Raw genomic sequence first — 24,461 nt, forward strand, 5'->3', positions numbered from 1 at the left:
AAGGAGAGATGACTAAACATTTTGTGAGTAGTCTTAATAGTAGAAAATACAAATCTGTCATTATCATTTTTATTGTTGTGGTGGCAGTGTGTGTGTGTGTGTGTTTGAGGGGATGAAACTGTCTAAACAAAATAATATGTCTAACACATTCTCACTAGAAACATTGGATTAACTCAATATTTCATATTAAAAAAAGTTATCACTGATAAGGTTCATAAGAATTAATAAGAAGCTAATGTCAAATCCCTGCATTATTTTAATTTAAAGCTAATAAGCATACACAAATTGAATAAAGACTTTCTTAATCCTAGACCCTCATCAGATACATGAAGTGGAAATGGCTCGTTATTCTCCAGTATCTATTTCAACCAGCAGAATCAGAATTTTCCTCCAATTACATTTCCTACTCCATTATATTCTTACTCTCAGTTTTCTATGTTTAACATGATGTCACATCTCATACTTAAGTGCTGTCTGAACTTTGCCCTAATTAATTTTCATGTCATTGGCATGTCAGGTGCTTATCCCAAATGCGGGCTGGTGGTGATGATGATCATTCATAATTTTTATGCCTTTTCCTTTTTCAGAATACATCAATTGAAGACAAATTGATAGATCCATGTCTAGTACCAGTCAATGCTGGTACTCCTTCCAGTGGGGGCAGTTCCCAAGACATCCACACATTATCATTCTGTTCCATTTTTGTCCATAGCAAGAGACAGAAGAACGAGGAAAGAGCTAAAGTAGGAAGTAGAATCTATGCTGTGCTTTAAAGAAATCTAGGCATTCTATTACACAGAAGTGAGGAGGGTCTGAATTCCATACGTGTGTGGGGAGCACAGTCTGTGTTCTACTCTTGTTCAGATGGCTGAAGGGAGGATAGTGATAAGATACTGAATTTCTAGGTTGTCTCTTATGACTTCCAGGGAATTGTAGAGAAGGAAGACAAACTTCAACCCGAAAGTTGGGAGTGGTGGTGAACGGGGAAGGGGTTTTGCTTTGATAGGGCTGGAAAAAGACTAGAACACTACCTTCTTTAAAACACGTGTCCAACTAATGCTTCTTGATTTTACCACAATTTTACTGTTCTAATTAAACTGTTTAGTTAACTATGAACCCCAGGTCTGGGTAAATTGTATGTACTAGAGGAAATTGATTAGTGGTAACACATGCCAAAGAATGATAAGTAATAACATAGACAGAGCTTGGAATATAACAATCTTACCCACAAAGTACCTTGAACCTGGAATAGTCTTCCAGGGTCACATTAGCTTAGCCACATTAGTCACACCAGCATTTATATGTATGGTATATATATATACACACACACATATATATACACACATACACACATATACACACACACACACATATACCTATATATATACCTATATATGTATATATATACACACATATACACACACACATATATATACATGCATACACACATATATATGTAAAATACATATTCATATGTATATTTATATGTATCTATTACCTCTGAGAAATAGTAAGATATCTATAATGTGTACATGTTGTGAGTTCAACCAGAATGCAAGCTCCATAAAGGCAGGTAGTATTTCATGATCTGGGCAGCTAGCACAGTGCCTTGTACATAAGGCTTAATAAATGTTTAAAGGATTGAATTGCAGTGATAGAACTAAGTGTCCCCAAAAAAGTGAATGAGAAAATCTTGGGTTAGATGCATCTGGGATTTTATTGGTAAAGTATATACAGATCTAGGTTCATACTTCTTAGTAGAGGTATTTCTGAGTTTATTCTAGGGGAGATATGGATAGTTCTCTCAAGGGAGAAGATCCCCTCAAGGGAGAAAAAGGGAGCATTTATCTTCCAGAGTAGGCAGTGTTAGCTATCTTTTCTTTACTTCATTCTATCTTTAATGTTCCTGTTCAGTCATTTCAGTTGTGTCCAACTCTTTGTGATCCCTTTTGGAGTTTTCTTGGCAAAGACCCTGCAGTGGTTTGCCATTTCCTTCTCCAGCTCATTTCACAGATGAGGAAACAGGCAAACAGGATTAAGTGACTTGCCCAGGGTCACATAGCTGTTAAATGTCTGAGGCCCCATTTGAACTCAGGAAGATGAGTCCTTCCTGACTTCAGGCTCAGCACTCTATTCACTGCACCATCTAGTTGCCCTATTCTCTTATAACACTATTTTAGCTACCAGAAATCATGTCATTTCCTCTTATATGCAACAGAATGTGACTAGTAAGCTCCATGAGAAGATTGGTAAAAATATCAAAGACTGATGTTTAGGGCCTCATGGATTTCTAGTATGTAACCTTATACCTGAAGAAATGCCAAATGATGAGAGAAACAATATTTGTAGAGATTCACACTGATATCAAGTCAAGAGAATTGCAGAATTTTAGAGTTAGAAGAGACTTTAGGGCCATCCAGTCTATGCAATACCTGGTAAGAAGTCATCCAGTCTACACTAGAAGATACCCAATTCAAGGTAACCCATAGATTATTAGAAGTTTTTGGCGACATTAAGCTATAATTTGCCTCTCTGCAATTCACACCCATTGTTCCTGGTTCAAACAGGACAAGCCAAATCCGTCTTCCAGATTACGGTCCTTCAAATATGTAAACACAGCTATAAAACCTCTGTACTCCCAACCCCTCACCCAAATCTTCTCTTCTGCAGATTAAATATCCCCAGTTCTTCCAATCTATTCCCCTATGTCATGTATTCACTGACCTTCGCTATCCTGGATGTTTTTTCTTGGAATGCTTGGAATTCCTTCTTAAACTGTGGTGATTAGAATTGAACACAATATTCTAGATGTGATTGGCCAGCTCTGCCTCTCTTAACACAACCCAAGATGGCATTAGCATTTTTTTTTTTGTTTGTTTGTTTGGCTGCCACATTATTCTACTGACTCATATTGACCTTACAGTTTATCACCTCCAGGTCTTTTTCACACCAACTACTGTCTATGTCCCCCACATTTTGTACTTCTGAGTGTGATTTTTTTTGAACCCAAGAGCAATATTTTACATTTATCTCTGCTAAATTTTATTCTGTTTAATTCAGTCTGATGCTCTTGCCATTTTTTACTACAGTACATTGGCTATTGCTTCTAGCTTTTGTCATGTGCAAATCTGAGAACACAGAAAGTCTTCTTGGACAGTATGGAAATTAACAGACCTATCTATGCAGGCTTTCTAGTCATAGGAAGCATTTTTTTGCCTGTATCTCTTGTCCTGCCACCCTAATATAAATTATACTGCCCGGGAAAACTCAAACTATTACAGAAACTTAAAAAATAGGTAGAATTGCCATGAACAGGATGTAAGTTCCATTGAGTTCTTCTGCATAACTAATAAAACAAATATTAAAGGTTAATATTGAGTCATTGAGGACATTCCTTCCCAACCACATTAAGAGATGCAGTACATTAGCACCTGAAAGCTATACTTAACATTTTCATCCATAAAGCAGTTAAAAAGAAAGGATACTTGTAGCATATAAAGGTGATATATAGGCAGGAACACCTGCTATGAACCATCCCCAAAATAATTTCATCACTAGTCAATGAATCATGGAAGACCTAATAAAAATCGGAGGCCAGAATATAGGAGAATTTTTCTGGATAAGTGCTCATGACATGGTTAACCCTATTAGGCCTTTTACCATAAAATTTTAACCCCCAAACTCCTTATGGACAACACCTCCATACCATACTCTCATCATCTGATGCGAAAAGTGAGAAATAAAGAGTTATAATTATTTTCTTATGTATGTTAAGAAGGACTGACATTTGGGGAAATGAGAAAAAAGTCTTTTGCTTTTCAAGGAGGAAGCATGCATTATGTTTGAATTTGGAGTGGATCCTAAATAGATCTTTAGTAAATGGTAAAATGTGAATATCAATTGACAATGTGTCTTGAAATACCAGATATCTACTAGTTGGTAAGAGAAATGGATAACCTCAGTCTCTAAGATGGAAAGAAAAAACAGAGAGGGAAAGCCTATTACCTCAACTAAATGATTTTAAGCACATAGATTGATAGACTAAGCTGGCATGAAGCTAGGATTGTTTCACAAGGACTTGTCCTTGTGAAATAATCATAAACGTCTAGACTTGTAGCAATGACTTTTTTTTTTACAATGACAACAGATCTGCAACATTTATGGAAAAACAACTTCCTGATAGAGGATTAGAGAACATTGAAAATTAGACATTTATCAGAGTCTGGGGACCACATGGACTTCAGTTTTTAAAATTTTCACATACATGTTTAATTCAAGTTGACTGTTTGGGTGCTGGTTATACATTTCCACTAACTGCATCATCTTCATCAGTGCCCTTGGCTAGGCTTGGACAATGCCAGCACAGTAACTGATGTTCTCGTGGGCATCTCATATTAGGAAACGTTTACTAGGCAAGGTTGATATTCTTAAGAACCATGAAAGAAGCACCTCTCTGATACTGAAGTTCCACCAGCATGGTTGGGGATATAGCTACTAAGGGCAAATTTTGCAAGGTAATAGGATCACAGACCATAAGGACATAGCTTTGAGCTGAAGAGCTCTTGGAGGTCATGCAGTTCAAATGCCTCATTTTACAGATGAGGAAACTCAGGCCAACAGGGTTAAGTGATTTGTCTAAAGTCATACAGTTGGCTCTAGAGGTCACAGATATAGAATTGGAAGGGATCACAGAGCCTACCTAATCCAATCCCTTCATTTTCCAGATGAAGAAACTGAAGTCCAGAGATTTTAAGTGATTTTCCCAAGGCTATGAAGGTAGTAAGGTGCAATGGTGGGATTTGAACCCAGACTCCTTACTCCAGAGCCAGGACTCTTTCCTTTGTACCACACTGTTTTACAGTCTGCTTTTGTAGAATATTTTAGCCTTTGAATTAATTTACATTAATTATTTTTTCTCATGAGGTCTTTAACTATTTTTATTCCCATCTTCTATATGTGACATGGACACAGGGAAAGTAGTATCTAGTCCAAATTCACAAGCTTGTTATTGACAGAGACAGGACTCCAGGTTTCTGAATTCTAGGTTTATGCCCATCCAGCAATCCAAAACAATCCAGTAAACACTGATTAAGCACCTGCCATGTGCAAGGTATTGAGCTACCACAGGAAGTGATGAGAATACAAAGACAAAATAAACATGTTCCCTTATCCTCAAGGAGCTTATATTCTACTTGGAAGATATCAATATGCACACAGACATGAACACACAGGATAACTGAAGGAATAAGAAAGCACTAAGGATGAGGAAGATCAAAAAATACTTAAGGAAGAACTCTTTTCACAGGAGCATTCTGCTTCAGGGAATCACAGAATAGTCATTCTTGAGAACAAGGATCAGCCTACTTGTTCCTTCTTCCTTCCCCCTTTTTTGCTTTCCTTCCTTCCTCTGTCCATTCTTTCCTTCCCTATCCCACTTCTTCCTTCCTTCTTTCCTTCCTTCCCTCTCTCCATCCTTCCCTCCTTCCTTCCATTCCCTCCTTCCCTCTCTCCTTCCTTCTTTTCATCTCTTCCTCTTTTTCCCCTCTCTCCCTCTTCCCTCTCTTCCTTTCCTCCTCTTTCCTCATTCTCTCTTTCCGTCCTTCCTTCCCCCCTCCTTCCCAGCCTTTCTCTCTCTCTCTCTCTCTCTCTCTCTCTCATTACCCCCACTCCCCAATATCTAGCACAACACTGGACTCAGCAGGTATTGAAGCTATGTTAAGTAATGGAAATAATAATACTTCATACTTGTAGTTTATACAATAATACATTACATTCACAATTGACAAACGTGTATATGTTTATACACACACATGTTTATATACATATATGTGAATATAAAATGTACACATTTATGTATGTGTGTATTTGTCTATCTATGTATCCATCCTTAGATGCTTACTTGCTGTACCACTCTGGGCAAGTCACTTAACTTCTTTCTATCTTAATTTCTTCATGTATAAAATGGAAACAATAGCATTAATCTCATAGGGTTGTGTGAGCATCAAATGAGATAACGTGGAAAGTGCTTTGCAAACCTTAAAATGATATTAACTCTCCTGACTCTAGGAATCCAGAGACATAGATGGAACAGGTATTATTATTCTCTTTTTACAGATAGGGAAACTGAGGCTAGGAGAAGTTAAGTAGGATGACCAAATTTCACCCAACCAGAAAGTGACCAAGGTGGCATTAGAATCCAGTCTTTATGCTATCTTGTGTTTTATCCATTGTCCTAGGCTGCTCCTCTTTTGATTCTGTACTACCCACCCACAAGGTGGCTGAGAAATGAGTCTGCCTCACAATTATGTGATTTACCTAATTAGAAATGGGAAGCAAACCCCAACACAATCATCTGAAAACAGAGGGTGCTGTAACAATGGTACCTGAGAGAGATTTATCTATATAATGAGATTCTTTAACTTGCCTTGTCTATCAGTTTTAAATATGCATGTCACTGGTCACTGTTTCCTTGGAATATTAATAATAGCTAATATTTCTATAGCACTTTAAGGTTTGCATTTATATATGCACACACACACACATATATGTATATAAAACATTTTACATATATAACCTCATTTGATTCCCAGTGAAATCCTCTGAAGTAGGTGCTCTTTGTATCACCATTTTATAGATGAAGAAAGCCTCTGACAGAAGCTGAGGGATTCATGCAGGATGGGCTAGCTAGTAAGAATCTGAGGCAGGATTTGAATTCAGGATTACCTGATGCCAAGTCCAGGATTCTATCCACTCCACTACCTACCAGGCAGTTGCCAGGCTACACAGGATATCAGAATCAGGATTATGAGCCCCTGTCTGGTGAGTAAAAGAGTATGGACCTTCTTTATTACAAAAGTATTCCATTTATTTTTATTATAGAGGGGATTGTAATTCAAATACAGGTTTGACTAGATGACCTCTAAAATCCCTCCCATCCCTGAGATCCAGTAATAATAAAAAGTCTTTTTTGATGACCAAAAATGGTTTACCCAATTATTTCATTTAGCTCACATAATAATACTGCCAGTGTGAATGTAGTGGAAAAAATTATTTCCATTTTATAGATAAAGAAACTGAGGCTCAAAGGAGGGAAATAATATCCTTGATGTAACACAGCTAGTAAATGTCAGAGTTGGACTAGTTTATGGTGTGGTGTCCAGCAGTCAGTAGATACTGAGTGAATGCCTCAGAAGGCAATAAGAATTTCCCAGCTATCACTACACGATTCTCGGGAATAACTCTAACAAACTAAACCCAAGAAGGTCAGAAAATACTGTAACCTTGTTTCAGAGGAAAAATAAACATGCCAATTTGTTAAAGTGAGGGAAGAAACTTCAAACAAACAGGCTGAATTCACTCCCTCAAAACACGTCATTAGAAGATGGTTTGTTGAAACTTCAGACAAGTTAAATATATGCTACAATTTGAGTGAAAGAATTAGCTTTCTAGGGTTGCAATTACAATCCTACTTAGTTGTCATGGTGATCAGGCAGCATATAGATTTTGTCAGATAAAGACATCAAGGGTGGTAAGGAGGGACAGCTTAGTTTTTGAATTACCACATGCCAAGTATCAACTCTCATCAACCATCTCTATGTTTTAAAAAAAAGAAATCTGGATTTTTTTTTGGTGTCTCTGTGGGGAGATGTGGAAATGAGGAGAAGGGGAAAAGGAAGGAGAAGGAATTAGTTTTGGTTTAAGGAAATTACAGGAAAAAAATCATCATGATGTTAGAATAGTACAATAAAATGAATAGTTGGATCTGGGAGTTTAGGAGCTGAATGATATCAACACAACAATAGCTATATATTTATATCTTTCTCTAAGATTTGCAAAGCATTTTATATACACATCATTTCATTTTATCTTCACAGTAACCCTGTGAGATAGGTGATATTATTATATCCTTTTTTATTTTTTTATTCTTCGATATTATAACCATTTTAAAGGGAAAAAAACTGGAACTGAGATTAGGTTACTTGAACATGGTCACACATTGTGGGTGCGAGGGACAGAATTTGAAACCAGGCCTTCCTCATCCCTTTCTTGGCTATGCTTCTGAATTTCTAGACTTTGCAACCATGTTGCAGCTACTGTCTCATTCTGGAACTTCCCTCAGAACCTGGAGACTCCTCACCCTAGAACATTAATCTACCTTGAAGCCTTCTCACCTTAGACCATCCTTCTACCATACTGACTCCCTTCTCTCATTGATGAATTTTTCCTAGGGGCCTCCATTTTGAGGATAGAATCAGGTCAACTTTTGTGTGTTATCCTCCCCCCATTAGAATGTAAGCTTCTTGAGGGTAGGAAATACTTATTTGCTTGTGTTTGTATCCTCAAAGTTTTGTACACTGCCTGGTAAATAATAAGCACCTAATAAATTCTTCTCGCCTTTCCTTTCCTTGCTATTTCTTGTCTATCACTTTATCCTCTATACCAGGGGTGGAGAATCTGGAGCCTCAAGGCCACATATGGTCCTCTAGGTCATCAAGTGCAGCCCTTTGACTGAATCCAAACTTCACAGAACAAATCCCCTTAATAAGAGGATTTGTCCTGTAAAACTTGGACTCAGTCAAAAAGCCGCACCCAAGCACCTAGAAGGCCACGTGTGGCCTCAAGGTTGGAGGTTCCCCACCCTTCTCTATACCATGTTGCCTTGCTATGTTGGTGGCATCATCTGTCTAACAAGTATGTTTTAATAAAAAGATAGCCATTTTATCAGAGATCCCCTTCTTATATCTCATTGTTTCTTCTCTGGTTTGCATCAGTCTTGCATCTTTAATGCTATTTTGCTACTGAATTGCATATATCTGTAAGGTTATATTCCTAATGCTCTTCTTCTGTTCTCATATCCTCTTCTTTATCAAATAAAATATTGGATAAATAACAAAAGTGCCACTATGCTGAAGATATCTCATTGTCCCAATGATAGTAAATGCTCTTTCGAAAAATAAATTTTTCAAGGAACAAAAATCTATTATTGCTCCTTCCCATCCATCCTACCACTCCACTGGAAAAAGGAAAAAGAAAAACAAAATCCTTGTAACAAATATGCATAATTAAGCAAAACAAATTTCCACATTTCCAGGTCCCAAACCACCATATTTCTTACTCTGCACCCTGAGTCCATCATCTCTCTGTCAATAGGTGAGTAGCATGTTTCATTGCTGTTTTTTTCCCCTGGAATTTAATGGATCATTGTGTTCTTTGGTTTTTAAGTCTTTAAAAATTTTTAGTCTTTACAATGTTGTTATTATATAAACTGTCCTCTTGAGTCTGTTCACTTCACTCTGAATCATTTCATAAAAGTCTTCAGTTTTCTCTAAAAGCATTCCTTTAATTGTTTTTCATTGACACAAAAATATTCATTGCATTCATAAATCATAATTTGTTCCATAATTCCACAATTGATGAATACTCCCTGAGTTTCTAGTTCTTTGCCAGAACAAAAAAAAATGTTGCTATAAATATTTTTGCACATATGGATCTTTTTCCTTTTTAATCACTTTGGCGTATAGGTCAAGTAGTGTTATCATTTGGAAACCATTGGTAACTATTACAACATAGATTCAAATTGCTTTTTCAGAATGGCTGGACCAAATTCCACCAAGAATGCATTAATGTGATGTAACCTTGCCAACAGTTGTCATTTTCCTTTTTTGTCAACTTTGTCATTCTGGTGGGTATAAAGTAGAATCTCAGTTGTTTTAATTTGCATTTCTCTATTATTTATTTGGAGCATTTTAATATAGCTATTGATAGGCTTGATTTCTTCCTTAGAAAACTGCCTATTCAAATCAATTTGACCAGTGATTAATTGAGGAATGGCTCTTGTTCTTGTAAACATAATCAGTTCTTTATATATCATATAAATAAGTCCCTTATCAGAGAAACTTGCTGCAAAGATTTTTTTTCTAGTTATCCTTCTAATTTTCCTTCTAATTTTACCTGTATTGTTTTTGTTTTGCCAAAACTTTTTAATGTCACGTAATAAAAGTTTCCATTATATTCTGTTAACTTCTTTATCACTTATTTGATCATGATATGTTCCCTTATTCATATAAATGAAAGGGAATTTTTTTTCCCTTGCCCCTCTAATCTGTTTATCATGTGACTTTTTATATATAGGCCACGTATCCATTTGGGGCTTCTCTTGGAATGTGGTGTGAAATGTTCGTTTGGACCTAATATCTGCCCAACTACTTTCTATTTTCCCATTAGTTTTTGTTGAACAGTGAGTTCTTACCCCCATAGTGGGGGTTTGGGGGTTCAACAAACCCTAGGCTACTGTGTTCATTTATTTCTGTATATTGTCTACCCAATCTGTTTCATTGTTCTACCTCTTTATTTCTTAACCTGTACCAAATAATTTTGGTGATTATTGCCTCACAGTTTTGTATCTGCTACTACTAGGACTCCTTTTTTCCCCTCCCCCTCCCATTTTTTTTTTTTTGCAAATGCTCTTAAACATCATTTCAACTTCTAATAGGCAAAGCTTACTAAAAAACCTATTCATATGGTCCAGTCTCAGTTTGTTCATTTAGTGGTTGCTTTCATTCTTCATGCAGATGTAATACTTTACTAATGACTGTATCAGTTCTGTCACCATTGGAGTGACACTGAAAGTCTCTGCTTAGCTTTGATTTATCCCCAACTCCCAGTCATGTCTTTAATACTTCACTTCAACACATAGTATTTCTTTTTACTACTAGACATGTTTTTGAGTTCCATTAAACATATTTATAAGGGAAGAAGAATAACTCCTTTAAAATGATAGTTTTATGGTTATTAAAATAGCTACCATATAGATGATAAAAATCATATTTTAAATAATTAATATATCCAGTAGTGAATTCTTAGCAGCATATTTCAAATGAGACCCTACTGAAATGGGGTAATGGGTGATATTCACTGCTTACAAATGTTAGCACCATGAAATATATGTGCCTTTTCAGAAAATAAGTCAAAAAAGCAAAAAAAAAAAAAAAAGAGGGGGTCAGCATGAACTAAATGGCTGAACACTTCTGTTTTAGTTTCCAGATTTCTCATGTGTCAAATGGAGATAAAAATACATGAATTACCTATTCCCTTTCACTCAGAGTTGTGAGGCTCAAATGAACAAATGAGAGGCAATGTATTGTAGTGGAAAGAATGCTGGGTTTGGAGCTAGACAACCTGCTTTTGAATTCCTAATTTCTTGCTTATTACCTGGATGACCCTGAGCAAACCACTTCCTTTGCTTCAATTTCCTGATCTTTAAAATGAGGAGGCTGGATTACATGATCTCTAAGTGCTTTTTTAAACATTTAAGACATATAACTATGAGTTATCCAGCTTTTGATTAGATTTGATTGCATGGAAATCTGCTCCCTGTTTCTTCTATGATAATGTTTTGGGTCCTTAAACATTAGCTCTTAGAATAGTATTGAGTGTGTTCTAGAAGCAGAGACTGAGATTATGTAAGGAGTTTGAGGCTATATCTTTGCAATCACACAATTGACAGAAAGATGCAGGCCCCCCCTGTTGTTATGGTTTGTTTGTGTAAATATAGTAAATATTGTAAATATTATAAATATTTAAATATTGTAAATATTTGTTTGTTTGTGTAAATATTTGAGTAAATACAGCATATCATCACTCTCTTCCACTCAGTTATCTCCCATTGATACATCAAAATTATTTAAGATTCTTTGGAGATATGAAACTGAAATAATCTTGTTTGATAGCTCTCTGATCATTAATAATAATAAATGAATGTTTTGGCCAAAGTTGTTTGCCATGTCATGCAGAAGATATAATATAAAGGTTAAGTGGAAGAAGAATGCTGTATTGATTGTGAGGTTTTCAAGACACTTCCATTTATGAATGGCATCAAACTGATTGCAGCTAACCCCTAAACATCAAAGAGCCTCCTGAAAGAGAATTTTTACCACTCAGAAACTTCTGAGGTAAGTAGTACAAGTATTATTTTTCTCAGAGTCCTATGACCTCTGATTACAAATGTTCTTCAAGCTGATATAGACTTGCCCTTGAGTAATGTTCAAGTTTTGTTAAGGACACAATTATTGTTGACTTTATGATACAGAGTCATCTTATCACAGGAAATCCAAAGTGTTTCTATGTCCAAGACCTCAGGCAGTTTTCAGCATAGCCTAGAGCAAAATATTCCTCAGTTATACACAATATTAACACAGAGGAATACACATGCATAGAGAAAGCCACTCAGAAAACACCAGAATGCTGGAACCAGCATGTTCCTGGGGGGGAGGCAAGGACTAGAGGGAGATAACCTTTGAATTTTTTGCTCATCCTTCTACAGTGGTTCAGCTCTGACACTGCTAAATAATAGATCAACTTAATATATCAGTCCAGAGACCCCTTTCCTTTACTTTTTAAAATCTACTACTTGCAGCATCATGGTGGGAAAGAGGCTTTTGTTAGGACTACTGGCAGCAAATGTTGTCTTCCTGCCCCATATATCAACTGCCTGACCTCCCTGACAATAGCAATAATTATCTTCTTCTTGTAGATGAGGATTCTGCGATGGAGAGCTTAAGTGCCTTTCTAACATCACATTAGTTATGAGTGGTAGATTCAAACCCAAGCCTTTTCAACTCTACACCTCATTTTCTTTCCACTAAAACAAAGTCTAAAATAGATGTAACTAAAATTTTATTGGTATGAATTTTTAGATAACAAACCACTAATATATGATTTTTAGTGTTACAAAAAAACCCCTCACAAATAGCATCAAATTGTAAATATTGGGAGAAATATGCTTTCTGAGTGGAGAAAGCTCAGTTCCTTTTCTGGAGTTCTTTCCCTCAGGAGTTAATAACTGTTTCAAGCCTGATTCAGTCTTCTAATCCTCCCCACCCTACCCTCCACACTCAACCAAAAATAAAATAAAACCCAGGCACTAGGAGCAGCAATTGTCCAGTATACAGATGTCTACTTGGAGCTGGGCTGAGATCAACATTTAATTTAATACGGGTCACTGAACAACCATTAAAAAGCAAGGTCTTTTGACTGCTACCAGTCTATACTGGATGAAAACCAATGATCTAGAGGTGAAAGGCTCCATACACCATTACCTGATCCAAGAGACACTCAGCACTCTGGCTATTCTTCAACTCTGAATTACATGGCACCGTATTTTCTGAAGGTCATCTTCATCAGACACTACACTGCTCAGTCTGATCCTGGATGGGAATTTATGACACTTGGTTTGGGGAGGAGGTTAATTGAAATGTACTTTGGGTTACAAGAGGTAGATCTGATGAAAACCTGTACAATTAAAATGAATTTCCTCTACTTAAAAAGGGTTCCATGATTATTTCACTGTCTATGTGGTCAACAGTGCTCTTCCATTACTATGCTCAGGGAATTGGAAGCAGCCATCATTTTACCCTACAAAATACTAATTTGTCTCTCTACTCTTGCTAGAACAACTTACTTTTGATCAAGACATAATGCTACGAAATCTTAGTTCTGCAATGAATTTATTACTAGAATCTCAGCTATGTATCTGGGAAATGTCATCTTCTCCAGTTGCTTCATTTTAGGAAAGTGAGGGAAAGAGAGAACAAACATTTTGTGCCAGGCACTGTGCTGTGTTGTTGTTTTTACAAATATTGTCTAATTTGATCCTCATGACAATCCTATAAGTCGGGCACTATTATTAACCCCATTTATAATTAAGGAAACTGAGACAAAAGAAGGGAAGTCACTTGCCTGAAGTCATTCAGGGAGTAAACAGCAGAGCTGGAATTTGAACTCAAGTCATCTGATTCCAGACTCAGGGCTCATGGTGCAACTAGTAATAACAGATTTCTCAGCCAGCTCAGCTGGAATTACAACAGAAAGCAGAGAGATGAGTTTTGTTCCCTCCTTATTTAGACAGCTTCCTTAGGAATGCTGCCTTGTGTTTCCTCATTGTCTCCAGGGTTGCAGAGTACACTATACACACCTCATGCACTGCTTGTGAATTTCTTAGCATCAAACATGACTCAAACTCACATTGTGCTATTCTTCTGAAACCTGATGCCTGACTTCTTGCAGCTCCTGATTTAAAAATTTTCTTGTCAATTTACTCTGCTTTAGCCTCATTTTCTTACAGACATGTTCCACAATACTCATGTCACCACAGGATTTCAGGAGCTGGAAGCCTCAAGAGCTTGCTAAGTCCCTCTGCAAAGCAAAGTGCTTTGTTTCTTAATGACACCGAGGTAAAGAGGAGGCTTAGCAAATGGCATGCAGGTAATATTTTTGCAGATATATCCAGAAAAATAATGGAACCCAACAAGACCCCAATTTTGCCCCTTCCTTGCTGATTCCCTGTCATTGATGGAAGCTGAGGCTGAGCCAGAAGTATATGACAGTGCTTAGGGGAGTACTGGGTAATCAAATTTTGATTTCTATTCAGGTGGAATTAAAAATGAGCTCCCAGATTTCGGTTGCAACAAAATGTTTTCTGGTCAATATCACTACCTTCTAGGTTAATCCTAAGACTACAAGAAAATAAACCATAGGTTGGTTTTCAAAAACAGACTTTCTCAAAATAATTATGAGATTCTAGAGGCAAAGAACCAAGTGAAATTAATGCTTGAAAGCAACATCCTTCATGAAGTCTTTACTGATTCCTGGCCCCTTCACCCTATTAGTGTTCTTCCATGCCCCTCCAAATTATTTTTTATTTACTCAAAATATATCTTGTATTTACTTTTCTATATGGATGTTGTACCTGGACTCCTCCTTAGAATGTAATCTCCTTGAAGGCAAAGACCCTTTCATTTTAAATTTTGCACCCCCAGTGTATAACATGAGCTCAGGAACATAGTGGGCACTTTATGATTATAGCATCAAGGTGCTTTGTTTTCTTTTGCCAATAGTATAGTAATAAGCATTTCTAGGACTTGGGTCAGGGGTTATTATTAACTAGGATTGGGTTATAGAAACATATTACCCACTGAACATCACTATCCATCCATTACCTGATTTCTTTCATTCTTTGGAATGAGATATAAAGGTGAAGAGAATGCACCAATATACTTAGAAAATATTATGATATTAGCATTAATGAACTGATGGAACCCAGGGCATTGTTAGCACTTTGTTCTCTCAGTGGTGACATGATATTTCATTACCGATCACTCGTTCAGTCCTATGACCCATAACAGCAACTATACTCAGAAACTGGGCTTAGGGCTTGATAATATAAATGCCATCACTGTTCTTGCTGTCACTCTGGGGATAATTTGACTGGGCACATAATAAAGATGACCTTCAGATGGAGGTATTCACTTCCAATTCCTAGAGGTACACAGTGAAATTAATCTTCAAATATAGAGTGAAAATGTATCTCACTCCAGTGGAGAAAGTGCTGGACGTAGGTGTGAATTTCAGCTCTTCAGCTTGATACCTGTAGGACCTTGAGGAAATAACTTCATCTCTGTTCCTCAGTTTCTCATCCATAAAGTGAGGGAATTAGATGTCCACTTCTATGTCTTTGACCACTTGATTCTTTGCTCACGACATTCCCGTGTTTTGAATAGACTGTTTTCTTTCCTTTTCCTTCTGCCACCAGGCCCAATGAAGTGTGTCTGTTGAAGCCCCTCCCTGCTGCCATCAATATCAGTAAAGTACTTAGCACAGTGCCTGGCACATAGTAGGTGCTTAATAAATGCTTCTTCCATTCCCCTTTTCCCCTTCCATGCTATCTATTTCATGAAACCTTCTGTGAGCCACTCCCTGAAAGTGAAAGTAATCTCACTCACATAAACTGTCTCCTAGAAATTTGCCTCTAATAGTTATTTCATTCTGTTCTTTTTTGAGTACACACCATTCTCTCTCCTCTACTCTAAACACTGGACTGTAAGGTCATTCAGGACAGAGACAGTCATTTACCATCTCCGTATCCCGGGCCTCCAACCACAATGCCTTGAACATTCTAGCTACTTAATAAATATTGGTTGGGTTGAATTGGATTGAATAACTAGGAAAATTTGACACTGCTTTCCCTACCCAAATACCAAATGTTCAAAAAAGTTTCAAAACTATGAAATACATGCAAAGGAAATTCTGTAACATGTGACCCAGAAGAAGCTACAATGATCACAGGCACATATACAAAAAGGAGCAGAAACTGCTGTTTTCAGTTCTGCTTAGGCAGCCCAGGACATTTGCTCAAAACTCAGACATTCAGTCTGGGCTATTTAAATTAAGGTCTTTAAGAAGGATGGACTATAATCTGGAGAGCAGCCTAGCTAAATGTGGAAGGGCTCATCTCCACAAAGTTTAGTCACTTTGTGGGACAAGGTAATTGATGAAACTTTCTGCTATGGCATAGAAGGGATTTCCATGTGGAACAGCACAGGGCTGCAGTAGATGGAGGAAATCAGAGATCTTCTGAAACAATGAAATAAAATCTCAGTCATTAGTTTTGCGTGTGTGTGTGTGTGTGTGTGTGTGTGTGTGTGTGTATGAGAGAGAGAGAGACAGAGACAGAGAGAGACAGAGAGAGAGAGAGAGAAAGAGAGAGAGACAGAGAGAGAGAGAGAGAGAGAGAGGGGAAGGAATAGAATGGGGGAGGAGAGGGGGCAGGGAAAAAGAGGTGAGAGAGAGGAGGGGGAAGGGTTCAGGGGACAAGTTTGCACCTATTTTTTTTTAAAGGGCTATCCTACAGAATTATAAAACCAAGTTTTATTTTTACATATGGAAACATAATTAGATAATTCTTTAGATCAATGGCTTCTGAGGTCTCTGCTAGTTCTATATCTATGATCCCAAGATTTGTGCACCTGAATTTATGGCTTCCTAGGAATTTCATTCTGCTCTCATTAAGATCTCATGCTAGAGAGATGGTCTTTATGCTTCCCGCTTCCCCATTCCTAATTTTCACACAGAGGCTGACTGACCAGGTCAGACCAGCTGACTGACATGGAGATGGGGGCATAACATCTGATGGAAAGACTAATGACAGCACAGGAGATGCTTATGAAAATGAAAGCATTATTTGTGGTTTCTAAGATCTGAACTGTTGGGGATCTCAACTTTCTTAAGATTCTTAAACACTTGCTCCCAGCCTATTTTCCCCCATCCCCCACTCCCAGTCACACAAATCCTATTACCTTAATCTACTTTCCCTTTATTTCAATGATAAGCATCACAGATTGGGATAATAGGGTCATAGATTTTAGAACTGGGAGGACCCATGGAGTCCTAGGTTCTAGAAATATGATGAAACTTATCTCTTTTAGTAGTCTCTTATCTTTGTTCCATATGGGATCCAAATTGAGTATAATTTTTAAATGCACAAAAAATCATTGAAAGTGGCTCTATATAGCTGATGGGAGGCTGCTCCTCTGAGTTATTCACAGCCTCTCACTATCAAGTGTAGAGGACATAGACAAGGTTAGTCAGTCCTGGCATGAGTATATGCTCTTATCAATGATCTGTATGATTGAAGAGATAGATCACGTGCTCATTACACAACCATTGGGACAGGAAGAATTGTATATAATGGAAAAAACATTAGATTTGGACTCAAAGAATCTGAGTTCAATGTCTGACTCTGCTGTGTAACCTTGGACAAATCACCTAACCTCTCTAGGCCTCACTTTCCTAATCCTTAACTTGAGGATGTTAGACTCAATAATCTCTTACATCCTTTCCAAAGACAAATCTGTCCTTGCCAAATAGAAGAGATGGTCAGAAAAAAACACTCAATAAATCTGAAAACAGGTTTAGTAAAGTATATTACAAGTACATTGGACAGCATGGTGTTGTGTGTATCTAACGACTCAGGACGATCTAATTTCAAATACTGTCTCAGGCACTTAGTAGTTATTTTACCCTAAGCAAGTCACATAACATCTCTGTGCCTCAATTTCCTCATCTGTAAAATAGAGATGAAAATGATCTCTCCTTCACAGGGCTGTTTTGAGGGTCAAGTAAAATTACATATGAAAAATACTTTGCAAACCTTAAAGTGCTATATAAATATCACCTATTACAAAATGAAAAATACTTAGCTGTCTAGATGCAGGGACAATGATGAAAGACCTGTCATATGAGAGACCTAGAGGTAGCTACGTGGCTCAGTGGTGGATACAGAGCTGGACCTGGCGTCAAGAAGACCTGAGTTCAAATGTGACCTCAGACACATATTATCTATGTGACCTTGGACAAGTCACTTAACCTCTGTTTGCCTAGGATGCAGCTAGGTGACTTGGATAGAGTGCTGGACCTGCAGTCAGGAAGACCCAAATTTAAATCCAGTCTCAGACACTTACTAGCTGTGTGACCCTGGACAAGCCACTTAACCCTGTTTGTCTCAGTTTCCTCATCTGTAAAATGAGCTGGAGAATGGCAAATACTCCAGTATCTTTGCCAAGAAAGCCCCAGATGGGGTCACAAATAGTTTGATACAACTGAACAACTGAACAATAGTGTGATGTAGCAGAAAGAACCCTAATTTAGAAGCATTAGTAAGAGACCTAGATTGTTGTTTTAGCTCTGTGTGACACTGGGGGATGGCTGAGGGGGGCAGGGATTGCTTCCTCTCTTCAAGTTTCAGCTACTTTGTAAAATGAGGCATTGGACTGGATAAAGTGGACAGACCTTTTAGCTCTGCAGTCCTACAGCTCTGTGTTCATAGGTAATTGACGTGATCGGCAGTGGAGCCAGCAGCATCCCCCCTTCTGAAGGTAGGGAAGCAGGACAGAGTACAAAGCAAGATAATAGATAAGAATAACAACAATAATAGTAAAAGCTGATATTCCTATAACCCCAGAAGGTTTACAAAGCACTTTACATACATAAACACATAAACAAATATATATACACATACATTTGCATACAATAATAATGTAGATAATTCTTTGCTCATACGTAACATTAAAGAGTGCCTAGCACAGTGCCCGGCATACAGTAAGTGCTTAATGAATATTTGTTGGTTGATTTATTGAGATCTTGTATGTATGTAGTGCTGGGCTGAAATGTTCTTTGGAACAATAGATTTGAGTAAAGGGTTCGATAGGGTATGTAGCAGAATGATAGCAGGTGGAATCATAAATGCTAGAAATGATAGGGACCTGAGATATCTCCTAGACCAATGGTTCTCAAGCTTTTGGGTCTCAGGATCCTTTCGTACCTTTAAAATTACTAAGGATCCCCAAAGAACTTTTATTTAGATGGGTTACATCTACCTATATTTACTGTATTGGGCATTAAAATATCTTAGTGTTATCATGAGGATAGTTTTCACCTCACACATCCCCTGGAAGGATCTCAGGAACCCCCAAGGGTCCCACAAGGGATACACAGTCCACACTTTGAGAACTATTGATCTAGTCATGAGGTGCAGAAGCTGCAGCCTCAAGGCCATAATTGTCCCTCTAGGTCCTCAAGTGCAGCCCTTTGACTGAACCCAAACTTCACAGAACAAATCCTCTTAATAAGAGTATTTGTTCTATAAAACTTGGACTGTCAGAAGTACCCAAGGACTTAGAAGGTCACATGTGGCCTTGAGGCTGCAGGCTCCCCACCCCTGATCTAGCCCAACCCCCTGATATTGCAGCCTGGGAAACAGAATCTTTTATCTAACACTACACAGCTAATGATAACATGATATTTTAGGATTTACCTACATGTTCGCATTGATCCTGAAAAGAAATAGGTAATATGGACATTATTAACCCCAATTTACAGATGACAAAACTGAAACTCAGAGAGATCAACAAACTTGCCCAGGTTAACACCATTAGGGAGGACAGGACCTGGGAAGGGATTCAAATCCTTATCCCTTCGGATGTCCTCTGCCAGTCCAGTGCTTCATGCCACAATTTCTCCACATGTAGCCAGTAACTACCTCTACATAGACTGTGGGAGCTTTCAGGGTACTGGTATGCTAATACTTTGTGGTTGTTCAGTTGTTTTTCAGTCATGTCTGACTCTTTGTGACCCCATCTGGCTATTTTCTCAGCAAATATGCTGGAGTGATTTGCCGTTTCCTTCTCCAGCTCATTTTACAGATGAAGAAACTGAGGCAAAAAGGGTTAAATGACTTGTTCAGGGTCACACAGGTAGATCTGAACTCAAAAAGAGGAGTCTGGTGCATTTATCCACTGCACTACCTAGCTGCACCCAGATCTCTCACATCATAGGTCTTTCATTGTTGTCCCTGCACCTAGACAGCCAAGTATTTTGAGTTTTGTAATAATGCTAATACCAGTATATTGTTATACATTATATTGGTATAGGGGTAGGGCTAAAGATGGTAAAATGATGGAACTACAGAGGATATTGCAGAGACAAAGAGCAAAGTAATGAAGCTGATCAGTTTTTAGTTTGAATTTGGTCTTGGGTGGGATCATAGACACGCTATGCCTTCATTTTTTTTTCTATTCTGACAGACCTTCAACTTGTCCACTTTTGCCCTTTGTCTTCAAGAGTCTCCCCTTCTGTTCCACTAGCAATCAGAGCCTGCTTCTCAATTGCTTTCTCTCCTGCTGCATTTTATTTCCCAAGGTTCTCCTGAGGATTCGATTTGATCTGTTTCAGGTGTCCAGACCATTTAAGGACTGAGCGCTTTATCTGCTGCAGAACTCCCAAAGCACGAGGGGAGATCAAATCGAAAAATGAAACAGTCAGATAAGGGAAACACAACACCCAAGATAGCCCAGAGGAACCTTATGCCCTCAACTTGAATCTTTCTCTGAGAGCAGCCAGAATTCTAAAGCACAAAGTGCATTCTTCTCATCTCCTTCGAGCATCAACATTTGCTCTATAACAGGAGCTAAAATTTCTATCACCCACCTGCACAGCAAAAGCATCTACTCCCCTGATAGGGTACCATGAAAGAGAAAATGATTTTCAGTCCTTATTGGAAAGTTTATGAAAAACCAAAGTTTTTTCCTTTTCTCTTCCCTATCTCCCATACCCCTCCCCTTTTATTTTTAAAGGCATTTCTAGAATCGATGTTAAAATTATACTGCATTTCAATCCATTTCTCAAAACACATCTCTTGGACCTATTCAAAATGAGGTGAATGAATGATAAACATTGTATATGCTAATCTCTAGAGCATTTTATTCCATTAAAAGGATTTATCTAACTCTGAACTAAAAAAAAATGGGCACTTACGCTGGTGAAGTATATAGCATTTGAAAAATGCTCTCAAAAGTGATATTTCTTGTTTGGCAGATTACTTACAAACACTGCTGCATCTCCACTGCTCTGGCATATGATTCATGAGGCCAGTGTAGGAACAACATATCATCTAGGGTTTATAACTTCCTCTCAATGCCTCACTTGTCCATGGAACACAATTAGTGGAATTTAATAAATTCACAGTGAAGAAAGTAATAATAATGACAATATCAGACATTTGCATAGTGCTTCAGGGTCTTCAAAGTACTCATAAAATAAATACTATTTAACATAACAATCCTGTGAGGAAAGCGCTACAGGTATTGTCATCTCTTGTTTTATAGATAAGGGAATGCAGATCAGAAAAATTGTGACTTGCCTGTGCTTACATAGCTAGTCATCGGCAGAGGTAGGCTATGAACCCAAGTCTTCCTGACATAGTCCAATGCTTTACCCATAATGCTGTGGGAAAGGTTTATGCCTCAAAAATGGTGATAGTGAAATTTACGTAACTTGGGAATTTCCAGCAGAGCATGAATATTGTTTTAGAGAAGGGCTTCTTAAACTTTTTCCACTCGCAAGTCCTTTTCATGTTTCAGCAGCATTCATTGGCCATTGAATGATGTTATGACATGCTCAGTGCAAAGTGTGCATGATTTGTATTCAGAACCAAGGTTGCAGTGAAATTGCTCAATGCAACATGGGCAAGTGCTGCCAGAAACACCTTGGACTCTTTATGCTTTGATTTTTAATTAATTTTTGGTCATTGCATGTTCAGAAACCTTTTACTGTTGCCAAATATTTTGCCCACAGTTTAAGAAGGATTGTAAATTCTTTAGATGCTTTGTTTTAAAATAAAAACTTGATCTCTTTAGACCTGAATTCATATCCGAAGGAAATGTTACTTAATAACTGAGTCCCAACAACACCATTCATGCTGTATTGATCAACTCTGGAGGAAAATATCCTCATAGGTCAAAGTCTCTTAAGCTATGTTTGATCATGAGTTAAGAGGCAAATACCAAGAAGGAATAGTAATATAATCAAGGAGGCACAGCAATGATTGTTATCTTATCCTCCCTCTTCACTGTATTCATTAAGGTTGAATGGGGATGGTGATGAAGAATGACAATATTTTGAGCTTCCCTAGAATAACTGAATGTTGCTATGTTTGTAGAATGTTAAAGCTGAAAGGGTCCTTGGAGATCATTTAAAGGCTTCCACAAAGTCACATAAATAGTTTGTGAAAGTTAGGACCAAAATTCAGGTCTCCTGTCTCCTAATTCAGTTCTCTTTCCAGTAGACCACACTGATTTTTCAAAAAGGTGTTATTTTATATCTTATTTGTTTTTGATACTGAGGTGATTGTAGAATTGGGGCACGTTGGTGGTAGGTACAGGGATATAAAAGAAAAACAATTCTTCCAACTTCAGTCTATACTTAGACATAGTCATGTGGTGTTTTCTTAAGAACAACAGTGTCTTTAAAAAATCAATGCCAGATATATAAAAATGGTCAAAATTCTGCATATACTTTAAAGTGGTAATTTTATTTTACTGATGATGCACCTAAGTGCCATACAATTATTCCTTCCCCATCGTGGTTTTGATATATCGCAGGTTGGCATAAGAAATTAAATGAGAATTTTGGGGAAGTTTTGTACAAACCACACATGACACACAAAGGCCAGCAGATGACACAGAAAAAATTTTAGAAACTCAGAAATGCATAAAATATATGTATAGTATTGTATAAAATCAACCTAAATTTTACAATAAGGTACTGTAAACATTCCATAAAAGAAAAAGGAAATATTCAGACCTCTCTGGTATGAAGGGAGGGCCAAAAAATTTATGTGTATTTTCCAGATTATGGGGGTGCTGTACCCCTAACCCACATGATGTGGAAGGGATAACTGTATTGGATGGAGCTCTAAACCTGGAGAGAGGAAGACCTGAGTTCAAATCCAGCCTCAGATATTTACTAGCTATGTGATCCTGGGCAAGTTACTCAGTCTTTGTCTGCCTCAATTTGCTCATTTGTAAAATAGGGATAATAGAATCTATCTCACAGGCTTGTTGTGAAAGCCAAATGAGATAACTTATGTAAAGGGCTCTGCAAATCTTAAAACACTATCTAATTGCTAACTAGGCCTTTGTGTTACCCCAGGCAACTCTGTAACACTCAGTTTTCTCATCTGTAAAAATGGGCCCAATAACAGACTCTTCCTTAAAACTCCATTGTGATAATCAATTAAGATGATATATGTAAAGCACTTTGCAAATCTCAAAGCACTATGTGATTTTTAGGGACAGGGACTGGGAACTTCTATCTGAGGAGACTTTCTACCAGTGGAGGCTGGCACCTTCTCAGCAACCTACGGTATTAAAAATGTCTAAATCACTGAAAAGTTAAATGACTTGCCTAGTGCCAAGCAACTGATATGTGTCAGAGGTCAGACCTGAACTTAAGTCTTCCTAGCTCTAAGGCCAACTTTCTATCCATTAAGTTAAATTGCTTCTGATACATAAACTTTATGAAAGTTAGCTATTATCACCATACCAGGAGGTTATCAACAGCACTGAAAGTGAAATCCACATACAAGTATTCAAGATCCTTCATAAAATCAGAGTTAAAAATACTAGTTTGGCCTAATGCAGGAAAAATCTTCATCCTTCTTTATTCTCAAACAATTGTGTTGAAAATTTGCAAAACAGATTATTTTCAGAGTTGGAAAGGACCTTCAACTTCCTCTAGGCTGATTGCTTCATCTTACAAAGAAATTGAGATGCAAGGAGGCAAGGAAGGAAGAAAAGAGGCGTATTTAGTACCTACTATGTGTCAAGCAATGAGGTTTTTGTTGTTCAGTCATTTCGTTTGTGTCCAACTCTGTGACCCCATTTAGGGTTTTCGTGGTAGAGAGGCTGCAGTGGTTTGCCTTTTCCTTCTCCAGCACATTTTACAGATGAGGAAACTAATGCAAACAGGGTTAAGTGACTTGCCCAAGGTCACACAGTCGGTAAGTATCTGAGGCCAGATTTGAATTCAGGAAGATGAGTCTTCCTGACTCCAGTCCTGGTACTCTATCCATTCTGTTACCTAGCTGCCCCAGGCACTGTAATAGGTACTACACAAATACTATCTCACTATTGTGATCATCACAATAACCTTGGTTAAGGTAAGTGCTATTATTATCCTAATTTTATAGTTGGGGGAACTGAGGCAGACAGAGGTTGAGTGACTTATCCAGGGTGACAACACTAGCAAATGTTTGAGGCCAGATTTGAACATATATCTTCCAGACTTTA

This window comes from Vombatus ursinus, unplaced genomic scaffold, assembly GCF_900497805.2.
Source record: "Vombatus ursinus unplaced genomic scaffold, bare-nosed wombat genome assembly UNPS02012602.1, whole genome shotgun sequence".
Classification (NCBI taxonomy): domain Eukaryota; kingdom Metazoa; phylum Chordata; class Mammalia; order Diprotodontia; family Vombatidae; genus Vombatus; species Vombatus ursinus.